Consider the following 21,013-nt stretch of genomic DNA (forward strand, 5'->3'; position numbering starts at 1 on the left):
TACAGAATTCCGGATACTTCTCTCTTATTTATAAAACTGTAAATTGAGTTTTTGTGGCAACTGTTGTCAAAACCACAGGGATCCAGAAAAAAAAATCATTCACAGGCATGTCTTGGCATGAGACACAACTCATAGTACTATAAGTGTAATGGTGAATTAGTATTATTATTTATTTAATACTGTATATTGTTGGGTTAATGCCTCCTTCCACCGTGCCCCTAACCTGATGCACCAGATGGTTTGTCACACAGAACCATCTGGTAAGTTGTCCTTGGAAGCTGCTTGGAAAGGACAGGAAGTGTTTTTTTTAAATACTTGGATGATTGATGGATTGATTGGATGAGTCATTTTTCTGTCACCATCTATCACAGGCTAACGTCAAGCTATCAGGACCTTCTTGCTGCTGTCATTATTTGAGAACCGACTCATCCCTATTCTTTGAAGACACTCATTTTCTAAAATAAGTAGCTGTATCGTAAAGTGTCCATGTGTTTTAGTAGTAGTAGTAGTAGTAGTAGTAGTAGTGACCTATAAATCTCTGCTGCCTGCAGCCTGAATACTGGGTTCTCTGAACTTCTTATCCAGGCCTGAGATTTGTCTTTATCTTCCCTGTTTTTGTGCCTGTCATTAGAAACAGCACCTCTGGGTTTGGGAAAAAAAAAAAGATGAAACAATAACCCTTAATGCCAGCACCACCACCGCCGATCCAATCTTCAGTGCCTCTTGTGGCAATCCTTGGAGATGCGCCTGGCTTGTTTTAAGGCAAAACAGGAGGGTAGCGTAGGGAGGGAGGGAGGCAGGGAGAGGGGTACATGAAAGCTAGTTAAACTCTCTCTTTCTCTCTCCTCTGTGCCCCGTTCTCCTCTTCTCTTTGTACATCAAAGTGCTCGTCTCTTCGTAAGGAGAAGCCGCATGCATCCCACTGCAGCTGTAGTAGGAGGGGATGTGGAGAATCACTCCATTGTTTCCCATATGTACATTAATCCTGCGCCGCTCTCCGGCGTGACCCGTCGCAGTCCAAAGCCGTGCTGACATTTCAATCTACGCAGGGGGTGGGTGAGAGTTGTGTGCGTGCCGTGCATGTGTTTTGGGGGGTGTGTTTAATACCCTTTATAACATGATGTAGGGAAAAAAAAAAGAAATGCAGACTTCTTTTATATTTAATCCATTGTGGATTTTTATATAAGCTGCTTCCAGATATTCTTATAGACTAAGCTGTGGAATTGTGTTGGAAAAATGTCTCATTAATGAGTTTTTCTTTGCAAAAATCATTTGAGGGATTGTGGGAGGAGAGAGGACATTGTTTTAGAGACGTATTGTAAGAAGCTCCAAATATGGCTGAACTAAATGACAGAACTCTCAATAAGTAAAGAAAAAGTGAAAAATGCCTGGAGGACACTTGGATTTGTTGTTAAAATGTGCCACCCCATACTCAAGAGATGCTTATACTTTTGAAAAATAAATGTAAACCCATTTTTTCTTGCTCTTTTCCAGCTTTCTTTTGTCCCCTTTAGCACTTGTCGTTTCAATAAAATATCCTGATTTGATTGTAATACATTTTTTATGTACACTCAGCCATGTATCTTGGGAGATATGAGGACATGTATGTAGGCAGTTCTATCTTCTTTATGGCAATTTACAGGATCAGGATCATCATGCCTTTAGCCAAAAAATGTCCTAGTTAATCTGTGTAGGAAAGCTTTTCTGATTCCATGTGTAGAAGAAGAGTACAAAAGAAATAGCTTGTGCTTCGGCTGAAGACTTCATTCGTTTGAATCCCATCGTCAGATCTGAGAGGGTTTAGTATGAGTTGGGCAATATTGGAAAAAAATCTAATATTGTGCATTCTTAGCTGCAGCTGTCTTGGTAAGCTCAAGTATAGAGGAAACCACCTTGAAGCCACCTGAAGATCTCGTTGAAGCTACTGAGAAACAACAACATGTTTCCTTCTGTAGCTTTTGAGTCCTTCTCTGTTATAGAATATACAAACTGTATTTTTACTGCTTATTTTTACGTGTGGGTTTGTTGTTGTGGTGTTCAAAGCTCACTGTGACCTCACGTCCGTCTCATTCTTGTGAAAAAGAGTTCAAGAATTCGATACAATTATTTGAATTAAAGGGTCAGAAACCCCCAAAAAGTACCTATGTGAATATCACCAATACAAAACGTTAACTTGGACTCAAGTATGAACTGATAAGAAGTTGCTGATCAGATGTCAAAGGTCAGTGTGACCTCAGCAAATGGAGCTTTTTACCCATTATTTGTAGCATAAAAATGTACCAAAACTCAAGCATGGAGGTCAAAGGTCACCCACCTACGTTATGTTTTTTTTGTAAATGTGATGGTTAAGGATTGCCTTAGGGAATATAGCATAAACGTCTGATTGAATTTTTATATCCGAAAGGTCAAAGGTCGGCTGTAAAGTTGTGATACATAAGGCTGCACTTTGACTCATCAGTTGTCTTTTGCAAAGGAGAAAATCAATGTCTGTGTATTTTTACTTCCACAGAGCAGACATGCATGTTTAATAAAGCAAAAAACCCAGGAAGGATTGCATTACTGTTTTTCCCTGTATCTGTCAAAGAGAACGGACATACATTAAAAGCAGTGAATTGTAGCTTTAAATTCATGTATAAGTGATGCGGAGTGTAAAAAAACTTTTCACCCGGGTCCCTGTCAAGACGCTGGAAGAAGGAACATTAGGCAGCACCAAACTCTCACAGCACTGAAGTACTACATTATTTATGAGTTCTCCTGCTCTACAGCATCTAAAGCCTGCATGAGAATCTCTGTTTCTTACCCCTCCTTCCCCTTTTTTTTCTTGCCTGTCCTCCACTTCTTGACAGTGATTCGGAGAGACGTTTAGCAGTGAGGAATACAATGATTATAAGTTGCGGCATTGATCTGCGTATTGAGCTATATCATCCAGATTCATTGGCTCTGACATTCAAACTCCCCCCATTGATTTTTACTGTTGCTGTTAAAGAAGATTTAACCCCCACCACTACCGCCCACCCTCTTTCTTATACACACACACACACACACACAACCTGCTGTAAGCCAAACAGGTTTTGCTGCAGAAATGTACCAATTGTACTTTCCTGACCCACTTTATCAGCATTCCTCTGCTCAGTGCTTGTGCAAGCTTTCACCCAGTCCTCTTTGGTAAAGGATGGAGTTTTGATAGCATGAAGAGAAAGGAGAGAGAGAGAGAGAGCTGAAGGAAGGCGTATACACTTTTTATTCATGCTGTTTAACATGATGCATCGGAGGGCAGAGGATTTTCCAACCATGCAAAAAAAAAAAAAAAAAAAAAAAGATGGAGTCAAACTGCACAGCATCACCTTGTCTCTCACATCAGTAAGATTCCTCCTCGGCCCCCCGAATTCAGCCATGCACAGGCCTCTTTCAGTGGCTTCAAAGTGGAATGAAGTAGAACGGCCGGGTGCGCTTATTAAAAACCCATCACGCAGCTGCATCGGCCCAACACTACTCTGCCAAGAACATCTGGGAAGACATGATAATAGCCTCCCTGCCTGTTTAGACATGTCCCCGCAGCCCCCCAGTGGAAGCATGTGTCGCCTTGACTGCATATGTGCAGAGATTTGGAAGCAAGCAGAGGGAAAATACTGATGATGGCAGCATGGGAAATAGGTTACTATCTGTAGCTTTAGGTGGTTGACAGCTGCCAAGACAAGGCAGTGGGAAGTTTGAATGATGTAGTTTTAAACATGAAGTGAAAACAAATGTGTGCAGCTTTGTACCGTCGTTTATGCCTTGGTTTCATAGCTATATACCACCAATAATGGGCCATACACAGACCAGGAACTTGGGTATCTAGTGTTGAGTATAACTCAAGTAAACTTGTGGTTTAATTGAAAAGAAAAGCAAATGCAAATAAAATGGTGGTGAAGCTTGTTACAGTCCAACAAGCAGTTTAGGTGTCCAAACCGTTTTATCAGTGAGAAAATGATGAGTCAACAAGGAACACAAACCCAAGGCTTTTGAGCACGACTCTGTTGGAGGACTTCATATATATAGTTATTGGTTTTTGTGAGCTGTATGTGTTGTTCAGGGAGTCACTGGCAGCTGTAGTCCTCAGTAGGGTTTGGAGGCCCATACTGGATTTCCACCATTCTGGTTCAGGTCCACTCTTCGGCCTACAGACAGCATCGAAGACTGCGTCTCCGTAGGCTCTCTGTTCCACAATCCTTCACTCTGCATGGACATACAGTAGCTGTGCAAAGGAAGTGATACCATAACTCTAATGTGTTCTTTATGTGTTAGGACATGGAGGTCAGTTTGGTGTGGAGTATTTTGCATCATATAAAGATGTTTCTATTAGAAAGCCAGTCAGTTCCCCTGCACATGTTGTTTTAAAAATATTATTTCAAAGATAAACTGTACAGATGGGATGGCTGTTTTTTTGGTGTTTGTTTTGGGTGCATGCCCAGCTTGTGCCCTTGCGGACATCCACGCAGATGACTAGATATATACGTCACGCAAAACCCTTTATTAGCTTCATTTCAAAGTGTACTGTGGGTGTTAGAGGTCACACAGCTAGGTGGCGCCGTCCATTATCAGTGAGGCCGGCTTTCTAAAGATTGACATTCTCTCAGTGCTCATTAACCAGCGCAGTTTGAATATTTTGTCAGCGGCTATGATGCAGTAAATTTTCAAGAGGATAAGGATTTATAATAACATTTTTCTGCTTACACAATATTAGATTATATAATCTTATTATAAAATATGAACTGCCAAGTCATTTAAATGCAGGATGAGTGTGCGACACGGCACAGAGCCTTTGTGTCGTGTATAATCCCTGTTGAAAATGGAATATCAGCACTAGTTCATCTTTTTCCTTTTGTTGTCATAGGGAAATGCGTCTCTAAACTAACTGAACCTCTTCCAAGTCCAAGAGGAAGAGTTCCAAATGAACGTGCTTCTAATAATGCTAATTTATTCGTCGAGGAGGCGTTTTTCTTCTTGTATTGGCTTTGTGTCAGACAAGTTAAAATTCCAAATTTGTCTGGCTCACTTTGCATGCCTGATTTCATATTTAATTTATGTAGAGACATTCCAAAATGCCTGCTAATAAACTCCCAACACCCCACCCGTATACCTCCTCCGTTTTGGCTGACTTAACTCAACATGCGGCTTTGAACTTACTCATGCATGAAGTTTTGGGAGAGCGCTCACGTGAATTTGACTAGACGTTTGACAACCCCAGCGGCAAACAGACAGATTTTTTATTTCTCACAGGGGGGAATATTATGAAATTGAGTCCTTGAGAGAGCTGTGTGTGTGTGTGTGTGTGTGTGTACGTGCACTAACCTTAAAGAGTAAAAGAAGTAAGAGGGCTTTTGATCTCAATCAATAATTATAAATAACGAAGCAGTTGTGGGTAGAAGCAGGCTGATGCTTGACACGAGTTGAAAAGAAGCTCAGACGGGGGATGGTGAATATTTAGTGTGTAGTGTAATGTAGCATAACTGAGTACATGAATTAGTCTTTATTTGGCACTCTGACTTGCAGTTTACATCAGCTTTAAATCACCATTTCTTAAAAGTAGAGTATTTTAAGTAGCAGTTAATCAAAGAGCACAGTTTCCATGGAGATGAGGGGATCACTTCGATTTCCTCTGTCCTCTGATTGTACCGCTGCCAAAATGCACATGAAGAAAACAGGGAGCTAATGAAAATGTTGTTGCAGATTGCTCAGGACCATCTTTTGCCCTTGTGTTCTTGACTTCCAGGCTGCTTAGATAAAAGAAATAAATACTTTGAAATAACGTTCTGTAAAGAAAAAAAGTTTTAAATGTGTCGAATGGAGATAAAAAGACATCAAAACCTGTATAAAACCTCTATAAAACAATAACTTCAGCCTTTTGCATTGTGACAATATGCAGATTTTGTCTAAAATTAAACTTCAGATGAAGATCGACCTAAAATGAACTACTACCATATTTTCCAGACTACAAGTTGCACTTTTTTCCATCCATGCGACTTATACTCAGGTGTGACTTATATATTAAAATATACAGTTCGCCTTGTGTCCTGACGTCCCATTACAAATATAGTAGCTGTTCTGTCCCTCTCCTGTCGGTTCTCTTCCACCTCCAGCTTGTCCACACTTTGCATTCCGAGCCTCAGACCTCACCTGGCAACAAGAAATTCTATTTTCTGATTGGTTGATAGGTCGCTAGTTCCAGACAGCTGTATGAGTGCACAGTAGTCTCCCTTTGACTCATTTACAGGATGTTTATAGGAATTGCTGTTTGGTGAAGCTAATCATTTCTCCGCATGAGGACTTGTTGAAATGCGTGTGTCTCACTCTCAATGCCCTGCAGCCACACCACTTAAGTTAAGAGGAATTCAAGAGGCAACGTTACGCTAAAAACGTAGTGGTTTACGCTGGCCCGCTGGTGCCACTAATACTCCAGTGCGACTTATATATTTTACGCTTTTTATGGCTGGCGCGACCAATACTCCCGTGCGACCTATAGTCCGTAAAATACTGTAGTCTGTCCCTGTTTGAGTTTTTTTGTCACATAGATTTCTGTGTCTTGTGCTTGGCAGGTGTTTGAACTCTTGACAGTGGTGAAATGTCATTGAAGACAGTCACACCCCTCTTGATATTCTGTGCATTGGAAAGTGTAAATGAATATAAAGTTAAAGCAGCTAAATTAACTCATTTCATTATAACCTAATGTTCTTTATGCAAATGCAGATGAATTCCAAATTGTGTTTAGTGTGTCTTACGTGTGATTTAGACATTATGAGACTCACTACACCAGAAAATCTTGGTTCTCTTACCTTCCTCCCTCATCTGTATCAGCAGCCATTTCCAAAGTTTGAAGCGTTGCTTTCAACTTGGCGCCTGGGCTGATCCTGCAGTCAGCTGTGATGTGCCAGCTCCACTGAATAGCTTTAACAGGATTGGACCTTCCCTCCTCAACGGTGACGCACTAAGCCTGTCAAGGTCACTAACAGCATCGCATAAAAGAAGACATCAGTTCTTAATGAAGTCATACATCACATTTAGCATATGGTTCAATTAGAGGCTTCATAGAGATTATTGAGATTATATTATCCCAGTGCATTCATTAGCTAAGCTCCAATAGTCCCCCATCTGATTATAAACTGCGAGGGGGATTTGCTGCTATTGACTGGGAGCGATCCAGGCATGGAGGAGGCAGGATGGGAGTCACTAATGTAGGAGGATGTAGCTTACATTTTTTTGGGTGGGTGTATGTGTGTTTGATTGTGTCAGTGGGGTTTTTGGCTTGTAGGTTTAACTCAGTGTGTGTGCATGTGTGAGCACATGGAGTGCGTGTAAACATGATTGTAATACACAAGTGTGGTGGATAGAGAAGTGTCAGCTTCACTCTTAGATGAAGTGATGAAAGCAGTATTTAGTGATGATGCAAGTAATTGGTCTGACACAATGTTCCTCATTTTTTAGTAGGATTTCTTTCTATGGATTCTTTCTAGGATTTTCTACTGTTTGAATATCACATAGTTCATTTCATAAATACAATTAGTAAATGGATATAGTCACACGTTTTCCCCCAATTCAGGTTATGTTGGCAGTATGAATGGCATTGGAGGTGTATGATGGGCGCTTGACCAGATGCTGTAGTTAACATATGATGTGTATTTAAAAAGTCACACATACACGCCAAAGCAAAAGTTTTACGTAAAGATAACCCCACAAAAAAGTGAATACTGTAGTATATTTATTGCTCTGCTCCAAACAGACTGTTTTTGGTGTCTAGGTGTTTCTCAAGTTTCCAAGTTAAGTTCTTCAAAGGCCAGGCAAAACTTTTTTTTACTTTATATTCACTGAGCACACAGTGCTGTGTGTGTGTAAACAGAACATGCACAGCTCACGCTCCTGCTAAAATTTATATATAGTGTTATAGCAGTAGAAGGTTCTATCATTACACGCATCGTGCTAATAGAGTTGAATTAATCCAAGTGGTCATAGCACTTCCACTTACAACTACACTTTATAAACTTTGACATTGGATGGATCCATGGTATAGCTGTGTTTAATAACAGTGGATGGTGGGTGATTTAATGTATGCACATACAGTCAGTCAGCAAGAATCTATCATCTAAATGAGCTGCCCCTTACACAAAAAAAGAAGGCTGGGCACTCCCTTGTGTCATAATTTTACTGTATGTGTGTCACTGTCCCTTTAAGACTTAATATTATAGCCTTTTTTTGCAATACCTGAGCACTTCTGTTAGAATTGTTTACTTCATGCAAACAAATGAGGAGAAAGTCATCATTGTTAGATGCTCGTCCATGTTTCAGCGAGAAATTGATGCAATATCTGACAAATCAAAGCTCACATATTTCTTAGGTAACTCATTTAGCTGTGCAATTGTCTAATGTAAAGAAGAAAATAGGGATATAGTATTAAAACATAACATAGATGCATATAAATTCATAAAATGACTGCCCTTCTGTAATACCATTCCATTTTTATACCAATAATGTGTCATTTTCACTTCTTTACTGCAGAACAGATGGCAGACGTTAAAAATGGGAAAATAAATAAATCAATAATAGAGACAGTTTGGTTAAAATTTGGCATGGGGGATACAAGGAATAGTTAACTTTAAGTAAAGTTTTTGTTCAGGATGTCAGGCAGGACTGATTCATCTTGCACCACCTCAGGAAACTGAAGAGGCCAAGGCCTCTGGGAGCAGAGAACAGGGAAAGAGGCCTCTGCCTGGACCAGCTGCTCCCTCTGTTGGATCTTAAGAAACTGTACTTTACTGGACACTTCTTAGGCTGCTCAGGTTTGTAAGAAAAAAATCCCCCCCAAAAAAAGCTGTAAAGCGACAGATAATCTTAGTGGCACAGGTGTGTCTGGATGTATATATCTATTTTCCTGCTGTGTGATTGCACCATGCTGTGGGTCTCTCTCTCTCTTTGGCTTTTGTGCGCACACATATACAATAAATCACATCTCACTGTGCTCGCCAAAGCGGCCCAGCCTATCCCAGGGTCATCTCAAAATCGCCATTTAATGTTTAACGGCAAAGCTGGCTTTGATATCAGCGGCAGATAAAGTGGAATTTCTTGATTGCCTTGGTCAAAGAGGCTCCGCTCGCTGAGAAAATGATTTATTGGACACGGGGAAGTCGGTGGAGATCAAAGGAGACGTACGAGCCTCCGACTCACACCGTGGGCCGGGAGCAGGCTGGGGCTCGTCCAATCACTCGCACCAGCGGGGTCCCCTGTCACCGCTGTCGCTGCTTTTTAATTGGTGGCAGGGAGAGAGCGAGAGAGAGAGAGAGAGAAAGAGAGGTGTGAGTAGGTGGGGTGCCAGGAAAGGAGGGAGCTGGAAGGGGCCCTGCGGGTCACTAGAGAGCTCAGGCTGGAGCCCATTACTCAGGGAGAAGATAGGAGGGGTCAGTTTGCGCAAGAGGGTCAGTGGAACACTGATTGCACTGCCTAGAGTGAGCGTCCATTGGAGTGTATGGAGATTACTTCGGCGCCCTGTCTTTTTGGTTGGAAAGAGGGCAGAGGAAGAGAAAGGCAAGAAAATTAAAAGCGTGAAAAAAAAGTATTGATTTCTAACAAGAGAGAAGATTTGCTCCCAAGATTGAGAGCAATATCATATTAAGCCCGGTTGTTGGCCAAGAATGAGAAAATAAAGCCTGTGAATCACCCCCCCACCCACCCACCTCACTGTGTGTTTTTTTTTAATAACTTCCAGTCTCAACTGCAGCAGCGAAGAATTACAGCTTGTGAGATAATTGGAAAAACATCACAATGCTCAGTTAGCGGAGGAATACGCATTATTCATGGACTGTTGTCCGGGGTATTATCACAAAGAGCAACAAGGCTGTAAAAATGAAAGCTGACCTCTGAGTAAATGGTCATCATAGTACAAAATGCAGAATCAATAAAAGAACTTAAAGAAATATTCAGATACAGAATGCAGTACCAGTTTTGAACTAATAAATAATACAGTTCCAAATGCTTAAAATCTAACAGCAAATGGAATAAATGTCAAACGTTGACAAATTGTAGGCAAATTTGGCAGCATTTTCCTGATTTTGACCATTTTGAACTGGCGCTACACTGTAGTCTAGTAATCTGAAGTGACAGCTACATGAGTAAGATACAAGAGGTGAACATTTCAACAATTTTTAAAGGACTGTACAGGTTATAAATGTTCTGTTAAGAACTTATTTAGCACTAATCTTATTTTTTTCCTATTGACAAGAACGAGGGCATGAGCCGACTTGCAGTTCCTTAAGTGGCCACTTGATGGTACCTCCAAAAGTCAATCCCCCCTAGACCTCACATGAAAAAAGGACTGACTTTACAGCAGAAGTAAACACGTACCATATTTGTGAAAACTTTCATAATGACACTTCCTGAGCTTAGACGCATTTGAAATTTGGAGGTTTGTTTTTGGGTCATTTAAATGACCAGACACAAATAGTATCATTCATAATTTATTCCCTTAGTCACTCAGCAGCGCTGCCTTTGCATCATTATCAATCTGTCTCATTACAGAGTGAAAATTAATGAAAACCCCTGTTGGCAGAAATGGTGGAGAATATTTTACTGTCTAATATTAATTGTAGATCACATGGTCGCACTGAAACTAATGCAGCGAAAGATTTTGTTTGCATATCCCCTGCATGCTGTTTTTTTTTTTTATGCAGCGCAGTGACTGAGCTCACGGAGTATAAAGAGGGACAGCAGAGAAATGAGGAAAAAATGGAGATTTATAGCTTAAGCTTAATTAAAATCTCCAGGAACCTAATGGTGGGAAAATTGAAATGTTCCTTATAGATTAAATTCCTCCACTGCTGCTTGGTTTCAGAGAACAGTGAAGCAGACTGTGACCATCTCGTGATCTCACCAATGTATAATAGAGTTTCCTACGTGTAATTGGAACATTGGAGCTGTCCAGCAGTTGACACCGTCCAGCAGAGTGAGTCCGTAATTTGTGATTCATTTTTCTTACAGAGGCTGCCTGTTAAATGGCAAATTAATAATTACAGCATTTCACACATGCATATTTAATTGATATGATAATTGAAAAGCAATGGAAAAATCTCTGTGACTTTTTGTTTCCAGTAAAAATGAATTCTATGAAAATCTATGAATGGACACCTTTTGATATTCAAATTTTCAGTCTCTCCATAAATTCCATAATGCCGACTCATATTAGAAGCATGGCACTGTAGTGAGTCAGTGAAAATCATGGCTGCACAGGTTGGTGGGTATTAATAATAAAAGGGGCAGCAGCTGACGGGTCCACTGCTAATGTGAAGGTGGCGATAGTGAGTTAACACTTTGACGGTATATTGTATTGCTTCATAACATTGATGCATTGTTAATGATTTGGATAAATGTTGACTGCTTTACATTTGTATGCATAAGACTTATGCAATTATACCAGCAAGACTGTTTTATCGTCCACATAGATAAATATGATAAATAGTGATTCATCTGTGATTAATGGCACAACACCCTACCTAATTATGGTTGTGCGGCATAAATGTTTATTTTTGTGCTGCATAATATTATGAGGTAAAAGTTTGAAACAGTTATAGTTGTTATAGTAAAATATGTCATAAAGCCAGTTTGTAGCAAGTGTCTTTAATCATAGTATAATTATATTTAGACTACTAGTTGTAACATGAATTAACTAATGGTCAAGCATAGGGTCACTTGACAAATTCTAATATATTCAATTAAAAATTTGATATTAGAAAAAAACAAATATTGATCAGCTGGTCTGTCAATATGTCTTTACAGCACTAGGTTACTAAGTAATATAAACAAAGGAAGAACCTGGTGATATTGTTTAGCATTTAGTTTAGGTTCTGGAAATGAGCTGTTGGTTGTGATTTTTCAAATTTTTTCTTCAAAATATTGGAACCTATTTCCATGCAGAATAATGACAAAGAGAAAATCTGCTTAGAAGGCCTGAAATGTTGCTTTACAGCACAAAACAACTTTCAGATTTGAAAATTGACTGCACAAAAAAACCAGCCCACCAAAAACGTGCATGTATAAAACTTTAAAGAAGTTTTAGAATGAATGACTTTGAAACTTCAGCTACTTCTTGAGCATGATTGCACTGTTTACCCAAAGTGACCCGAGCAGAGTAGTAAAGCCAACACTGGCAGCAGTACCATGGGTCAACAAGAAGCCACAGTCATTTTTCCTCCTACATTCTCGCTCTGCTCCTCGCCTCGACAAACACATTTTTCTCCTGTGATTACTATGGCACTATATGTTCTGAGACCACAGGGATTATTGGCACACAGAGTCTTCGATAGAATGAGACTGTACCCAGGAAAAAAAAAAAAAAAAAAATCAAGACTCAATATGATCACTCAGGTTCCCAGGTTGGGTCACAGTTATCTTGTGGTTTCTTGCCAATGTAGAGGATGGGAGGATGGGAGGATGCGAGATTGTTTCAGAATAAGCTGCTTAAGAAATACCACCACGGAGAGGCAGACGCTGCCATTCATCTCCGCTATGATTCACTTATTTGTCATCTAGCTTTTCCTGGTAATGACACCGAGGTACTATTACAATTCATCTGACAGTGATGTAATAGTCCATTACGGTTGCAATCCTACACTGAGGAGTTCGAGGAAACAGAAAGAAAATAGTCTCAAAAACGGAGCACAGCTGGTCAGGAGGAGGTCATAAGAACTTATCACACACACCACATCACAACACATCATGTACCTTGGCTGGTTGCACGCCCCCCTCATTTACCACGTGCACGTCAAGATGGATGTTTGTCATTATCCACGTGTGGCTGGGGTCCGCTGACCTTTTCCGGTTCCGTCGGTGTCAGGGATTACCTATTGATCAAATCTTTCAACGCATGGAGCAGGTTGAAAATGTTTATACAGTAAGCGCATGCCTTCCACAGACAGTGCTTGGTGCGGTGAAGGTGCGTGTGTGCGTCTCCTTGACACCGAAGTAATGAGCGTATCAGACGTGAATGCGTCTCCTTGACCAGGTTGATGGCTGTATCAACTCACTGAAGGGAATTAAAGTTGATGAGGTAGTTTGGGACGTGCAATATGACCAATGGACTGAACAATGGGCCTCCGAGGACACACCCACACACACACACTCTCTCTCCAACGCACAAACAGGCTTTTTTTTTTTTTTTTAAATGAGGACACTAAAATTTGATTGATGGGTAACACATGTCCTGCCTCTGATTCATGTACTGCGTCAGGTCGTTACTCTTTTCTTTATATTGAGCTGTAATTTTATCTGCACGGGTCAATCTGAGGTTGCTCTCCAGCAGAAGGAGTCAATATGCTGTATGATGACTGATGAGCTCACAATGCTGTTTGTCAAGGAGTTAAGCACCAGTGCTGAAAGAGGAGACTGAGCTCCTACATTTGCCCCCATCAATATACAAATCTTGATGAAATATGGACAATGGATGTATATAGTTGATGTAACGATTGGCGACATGGTGTCATGGAGATCGTCATTCGTTCTCCAGTGTTGAGGCGAGCAGCCCACAGCGCTGTCCCTTTATTACTTATTGATGAAACAAATAGTGAATCCTCCTCCTATAGCTTGTGGAAGGGGTTTTAAACAGGCTGCGGCACGGTGGTGGGGTGGATGCCTTTAATATATGAGGCAGCAGGCACAACATTGAGAATAAACATACAGTATTATGCAGAGAGAAAAAGAAGGTGCTGAAAGACAGTCAGGGAATCCTAAAACAAAGGCGCTGCATTGGATTTAAATACGTTTTCTGACAAGTGATCGGACGGGTGTACAGTCAGGTGCATGCCCGTCCTGAAACGGTGATTTGTATTTCGACTTGGTCTTGAATAGGAAATTACAGCCTTGGTGCTGCCGTATTTGCATCGTTTCAATTACTGTCACACAAGTAGCACAAGCTCACCAATCATAGTTTAGCTAGTCTGAGTGTAGAATCTCCACTAACTTAGCCTGCAAAGCTATGCTGTAATGTGACACACACAGCTTCTTACTATAGGACTTGCTAATTTAGTAACATACACTTAACCTTTTTTAGTTTGTATGCCTCTGGCTCGCAAAAATTACAGAGAACCTATGTGGGTCTGCAGTGTTTTATGGCTTTTATTGTTGGGTGCATGCAAAAGCCCCCCGAAAAAGGGGTCTGTATGATTGAAAGGGTTAACTACACTGGATAGGTTACAAAGTTTTTAGTCAAGAAACATTATTGACATGTTTTTTGCATGCTAGCCATCTAGCTGCGGGCCATAAAAACCAAGTATACGTACATTGTCTAGTATCTAGCATAGAAATCCCCTGATGTGAGGTTACTATGAGGTCCAGGTGCTCTAATCTTTCTGTAGTTACATCAGAATGTGTGGTTGGAGCTGCATTTTCCAGCTGCTGCAGTCCAGCTAAACTGGCTTTTGTGCCTACAGCTCTCTGTGTGCTATGGCTTGTCATGCTGGCGGTTGGTTTGTTTACATCATCTTGCCTCTCTTTTCCAGATACTGCCGGTGGTTTAGTGAATCAACCCTGTTGAATGTTTCCACTGCATATAATCCACTGCGTGTACACTGATTTAAGTAGTCTTACTCCAAAAATATGTGGGCAAAGGATTCTGAGTAGTTTGCCTTATTCACCCGGCGTTAAATATTCTTTAAAGTGTAGAGAGAAAAAACTAAGGGGTTTCCTGGCAGTTTAATTTTACATGTGCTGAAAGCCCTTAGCTAAATAATTCATGATCATTTGCCATCATTACTTCTATAAAACACAAGAATGTTTAATGCATTAACAGGATTGTCAAGCAGGATCTAAGGCACAAACTAAGACAATTCCAAAAACAGAATATCTCTGCAATGTCAATAATGTAACACCTGTTCACGCAAATGGTAACACATGATTCCAATTTCAAACATCTCACTGTTGTCCCTTTACCGGCTAAACTGACATAAACTAACTGTTTGAAAACTTTTCCTTTGACATATGCTGTTTAAAGTTCTCATTTCTCTTGGATATGATTTATTTTATATATATATATATTTATTTGGCTCTGACAGAACACCATTTAGTTGTTGAAATATGTAATAGATAATGGCAGCTCCTGTGTTTTTATCAGGTTTGTTTGATTGTCCGGTGTTTGTTAGCACTGACAGCAAGGAGCAGTTGCTTCACTCGCCAGCTTCAAAGAGCAGCTGCTTTTATCCTGTAGATGCTTTTTCTCAAAGCTTTGATCTGATGAATGAGAAATAGACAATAACTGTTATCATACCTTGCTTTTAGCTACTGACTCCTGTGCCAGCTTACCCAGTGCAACGAAACTAGTCCAAAAACACCCTGCTCTGCTGCCCTTTGGATTTAATAATGAGCATTCAAAATGATATAACAGATAAGAAAAAAAAAATAATCTAGATCTTAAACTACACTCTGAATTTCAAGTTCTAAAGTTATATTGCACATCGTGTCAATATTCCTTGAGGCGGTGTGAAATGAAGTATACTGCAAGAATGAGGCTTGGAAACACCTGCTGAATGATGGAAACGTTACATTAGGATCCTTTCAATGTCACCATTCAAATGAAATATGACATTATGCAGCCACATACTGCAACATCTCCAACAATACATTAAAAAAATAAATACAAAAAAATGCATTGCAGCACTGTCAAGTGTAAGATGCAGTGTGGCTGTTTGTTCTATTGGGCAAATATGCTATCGTATAGGATATGAATTAAATATATCACCCAGTCAGTGCATCCTTGTGCGATCGCTATCTACGATGCAAACAACGTTTCTATATTTTATATATAATTAATTGTGTAATTATGATGTGTAATAAGTCATCATTCATATTGAGATGCAATATGTATTTTTTGATCACTCTTGTTACAGGCAATTAAAGAGTGCACATTTTTGCTTTAGAACTTTACAAATGTCAAGAGAAAATTGGCTTAAATATTTAATTAGAAACGTAATTAATCTTATAGAATAATTAATTTTACTGTCTAATCTTCGAAATGTAATGTTAGTTATTATAATAATGCATAAAATAACACCCTAAAACTAGACGCCAAACCTTAGAAATTCAGTGGAAAAGTCAACAAATTATAGGTAATTTATTGTTGACAGGCCTTGAGGATCAATGTGGCAGGCACATTGATGCACTGCTGCAACAATTAATGAGGTGTCTACCTGTAAAAATAAATGTTAGCTGACCAGCTAACCCAGCTTGAAGCACAAGCAGAGTGCCACTAAAGTCATGTGAAAACCCTCATTTCTATAAAAACAGTATCATGTGCGTGATTGTAATACTCGCACCCCATGCTAATGTGTAATTGGTTCTTGGCTGTGCATCAAAGTCTAATTTCTGTCTGCGTAATGGAAATAAAATCAGGCGCACATGTAGCTACTTGCCCTCTCCCCATGTTTCACAGCAAACACGGTAGATAGAAATAGATCCCATGATTCCTTCCTGTCTCTTTCTTTCAGTCACCTTCACACTTATCGGCGCTCTCACCTTTTTCTCCCTATACTGTATGTCTCTCCTCACGGGATGTGGCTCACACAGACACAGGTGGGTCTGTTTTGACTGCTTTGCATTCTCTGCCAGCGGGACGTCCATCACTGCCTGCCGCGGCACCTATGCATTAAATATCAAGCTTTGTAGGGAGAGGGTGGGAGTCGTGGAATAACGTTCTTAAGGTCTGAAGGGAATCTCCTCCCCCGTCTGATGATTAAGCTCAGTTCTCAGTCTGAGTAAGCTGAAACAGTCGGTGAGGCAGAGAGATGCGGTTGTGGAGAAGCTTTTAATGTTTGCCTCATGTAAAAGCAACAAGGGAGTGTTTGAATATTGTATTAGAGCGAGCTGACTTTAATGCACACACACACACACACACACAAAAAGAATCCTTGTGCTTACACAAACAATTTCTCTCAATTGCACAAGCCTGACCGCATTGTCATCTGTGTAAGAAGTTGCAGCCTTGTGTTGTTTACATGCAATTTAATGGCGGTAAACGTAGTGAACAATTGTACGATTGGGAGATCGAGGAAACAAACAAACAAAAACAAAAATAAGAAAGAAGTCACCCATTGGAATTGAGCTGAGCTGAGGCAACAGTGATGACACGTTTTTTTTTTTTAGGCAAGGGAGTGGGGGGGTGGGAGGTGGAGTTCCGAACATGCCCGTGCACAAACTTCCTCTAATTAGCAAACAAAAGAGGTGACAAGAGGTGCGACTTATTCCTGTTTTTTCGCTCGCTGAAAGAGTCAGCAGGAATGAAAATTGAGCTGTCAAGTCGCGCTTTGATGTGTGTACATGCACGTTTATGCAGTAGGCAGTTTAGCCGTCAACACCTCTCCCTCTATTGTGCCTTTCTCCCATGAATATTGCACGACTATCCCACGGATTTTTTTTTTATGTCAGCTTTTCAGCCATTCAAAAAAATAAAAAACTGTAGCATTTTGACACTTTTATAATACATATTTAGTAGTTTGGCTGGGTCCCAGGGTCATAAAGTAATACCATGGGGACAATGTCAACTGTCAAGTCGAGTGAGAGGAAGAAAAATACAAAAAAAACAAGGATTTTTATAAGGAGTGAGTAATATTGTGGCAGCTGTGGGGGGAAAAAAATGGCATAATATGAACAGGTGTCTTTAATATTCTAACAGATGTAGAGGTAATATGTGCTTTTACTACTTAAACCCAGTGTTACTGCTACATTGTTGACTGTGGTGTGTTGACAAGAGAGAGAGAGAAAAATAAGGACACTGCTGCAACAGCGCCAAACTGGGTGGATGCCGATTTGATGCATGATGGGTGACAGCACCAGGGCCACTGCCACTGCATTAATATTCCCATCCCAAGCCATTCTCCATCAATGTGACATAAGCCATTGAGTCCTAATTAAAAAAATGAGTTGTGATGTATGTGCTTGTTAGGGCATAATGAACAGCTGGTGAAAATTGATGGATTCATTAAATTAGTAAAGATGTAGAAAGCTTTTATTTCTTCATGCAGCTCCTACTTTGTTATGTACCATACAGGTGCATGGATTTTTCTGCTCCATTTTTAGATGGACAGTTAATGGCTTGATGATGGTCGCTCAAGGAGGCCCTCTGGCGCCAGGGTACCTCTTCAGTGCAAGGTGATGCTTGACTGTGATAAAGCTTGTTCCACACTCCACAAGAACAAAGACCTTTTGAATAAAGTTTGTTTCGGCACAGAGTTTTCACACTCCGTGAGAAGTGTGTGTGCAGGACTCCTCATACGGCCCTCCCACTGCACACACAAAAGGTTGACAATGCGATTGTATTGCAAATTGTGTGCACAGTCGTAGTTACCTGGTCTAACAAGCCGATAATGATCAGGGAGTGGGTGTATTAAGCGCTCACAGCATGGTAATAGATAGAAGATTAGGTATAGCTGACCTCTGGTCTGTGTGAATTTAATTCTGTGAACGTGTGGATGACTGTTTGGAATAATACATCCTGTCTCCCGGTGTTTAATGTGGGCGTCGAGCCACTGCAACGCCGTGATCAATACTGGGATTAATTTCTTAATATGCAGCATCGCCACGTTTTGGACAGACATTCTCCTCTATGCGCTGTGTTTATGCAATCTCCTTCCAGAAGTTTGCCAGCTGTACTTTCTCCTTCCAAGTCTGTGTACAGTGTGTTCTGCGCACCTGAAGAAACTCTTGCGTTTCACCTCATTCATCATGCCCCCACTACATTCCGACCAATCACACAATTCTTCTCACACACTACCGAGAACAAAGTTCTGCCCAGGCCATGCATTGAGAAGAGGCTGCAAGAGCTGCCGAACAATCGCCGAATGGATTAAGCATTAACTCTTTTAGCACAGTCAAGCATCACCTCACACTGTGCTAACTCTTTTAGTGCTAGCATCACGTTTTTTTTCTTTTTTCTTTATTTAGGTTTAAGAAAAATTCAGATCTGACCCGTCTAAAGTGTGATGAATATGAGCAGCAGGTACCTGTTGGCAAAGACCCCTTATGCTTTGACAGAGATTGTCCTTTTCAAGTCCCTAAACATGCACATAAGCCCCTTAACAATCTGAAAACACAATACTGCATGAACATTCACATCTGGCTGACGCGGCCTCAAAAATGGACTTTTCTCTCTTTAATTTTCTCTTGGTAACTAAGGTGACTTGTGCTGCAAAAATAATTGGTACTGGAAAAAGGACAGGGGTCAAGACACAGTTTATGGTTTTACACACATGTGCTTGCATTTTACAGTGTGCACTCACAAGGAGCTGTATATAATGTGATGTTTTTTTTTTATTGTGGCATTTTAATGACAAAAACAAATGAAAGCCTTTGACCTTTGAAACAACACAAGCTGTGGCTGCAGTGAAGTGATACAGCAAGCTCATGAAGATGATATAGAAGTGGCTCTGGTAGCGTTTTTACTCATCTTTTTGTTCTGCGAGTGATTGGAGGAGACACAGCAGAGAGAGGTGACATAGTTTTGTGTGTGACAAAAGTCTCGGTGGAAAAATCGAGAATATTGATTCCACTTGTCACGTGGAGCAGATACATCTTGTTGTTGCAGTCGCTCAATCTTCTTTGAATGGAAACCTTGTAGACGCTCAGAGGAAGCTGACTGTTCCTCATGCTCTTCAGCTGTTTAAATATTTAAATTTGAATGCAGTTAAAAGTTCCTATCAGAGCTTGATTTCTATTATCTTTCTACCGGCGTGTCGTGTTCACTTCTGAGACTGTCTGGAGAGACGGATCTAGAGCGCAGCTGGCGGTTCAAGGAGTTCAAATATTTGACACTTCAGTCAAACGTTTTATTCAGGTCTGTCACAGAGACGTCGCTCTGAAGAGATCTGTCATTCCCTGTCCTTGTCAGACAGGGATTTGTGACAGGGGGTGGGGGGGTTGCTCTCTCAATATGCTGACTGACGATCAATGGTAGTTCTTGCCTTTAATAAAGTCAACTACTATGTTGTTTTATGGTATGATTTAACAGCTTTGGACCTTGTTATAATTGTTCTCACCTAGTATGAAATTGTATTAAGTAGGTTTTATTATCATGACATGCTCAGTAGCGATAATAAAATGTAACAGGAACATCAGCTTATTGCTATGGTGGCTTGCTTTAAGCAGTTAATGTAACATTATTTTCTTTCAAATCTTGGTGCATTTTCATTTCATGCAGAGTTATTGTGCGCATAGTGTAAATTGCATTTGAGTATGGGTTTGGTATGGTCATCAAAGTACAATAGTACATTTGGTGCAAACAAAAAATATAGATGGGGCTACACATTCGCAGACAATGGCTGCTATGTTCATCCTGTTTATGAGGTGATGATTTTAAAATGAATTTGTTAGTTGTTTAAGATTAAAGCTGTGCTGTAATTACAGCTGCTGTTACTCATTAGACTGCCCTTGTGGTGGAAAGCGGTATTACATGAGTGTACTGGCTGTGGCAACAACAGATCTGAGTTAAACTACAAAGACACTAAACTCGTGTGTGTTCTCTTTAAAAGGCTCGGAGCCTGCTTTATATTACCCAGCAATTTGAGATTTGTTGTGGTAGAAACCAGAAAAACACCAAATTTGTCTCGAATTTGAATTTTTATGTAGCTATGCTCCTGTGGTTGAATGAACACCAAAAAAATCAGACTTATGACTATAGTAGTAATGAAAATGGCAGGAAAGCTTGTGGCGGATGGGAGAAACATGCCCTTTGAAAAAAACATAACAAGGTAGTTTTGGTCTCACACATGATAAAGTTTGGAGCGGGCTCTGCTGTTTGTGTAACCAGACGAAGACATCGTCTGTGTTAGTGATAGTGATGCCCGACTTCATCACTGGTTTTGAACACCTTATCGCAACATGAAATACACAAGCGAAGTCGAAAGGGGCCAAAGTTTAGGGTGTGTGTTAGCAAAGGTGTGTTTTACGTGCTTCCTTCGTCTCCTCATCTATCCTCCTATGATTCCTTCCCTGCCTTCTTCTCTTCTTATCT

The 21,013-nt window shown here is 40.4% G+C and overlaps 1 protein-coding gene across 2 annotated transcripts in view; it reads left to right on the forward strand.

Moving 5' to 3' along the window:
* brinp2 (bone morphogenetic protein/retinoic acid inducible neural-specific 2) overlaps positions 1–21,013 on the forward strand; it is a 186,222-nt gene that overhangs the window by 27,998 nt on the left and 137,211 nt on the right. The window lies entirely within an intron of this gene.

The sequence above is a fragment of the Parambassis ranga genome, chromosome 17 (genome assembly GCF_900634625.1).
Source record: "Parambassis ranga chromosome 17, fParRan2.1, whole genome shotgun sequence".
In the NCBI taxonomy this organism is placed as follows: domain Eukaryota; kingdom Metazoa; phylum Chordata; class Actinopteri; family Ambassidae; genus Parambassis; species Parambassis ranga.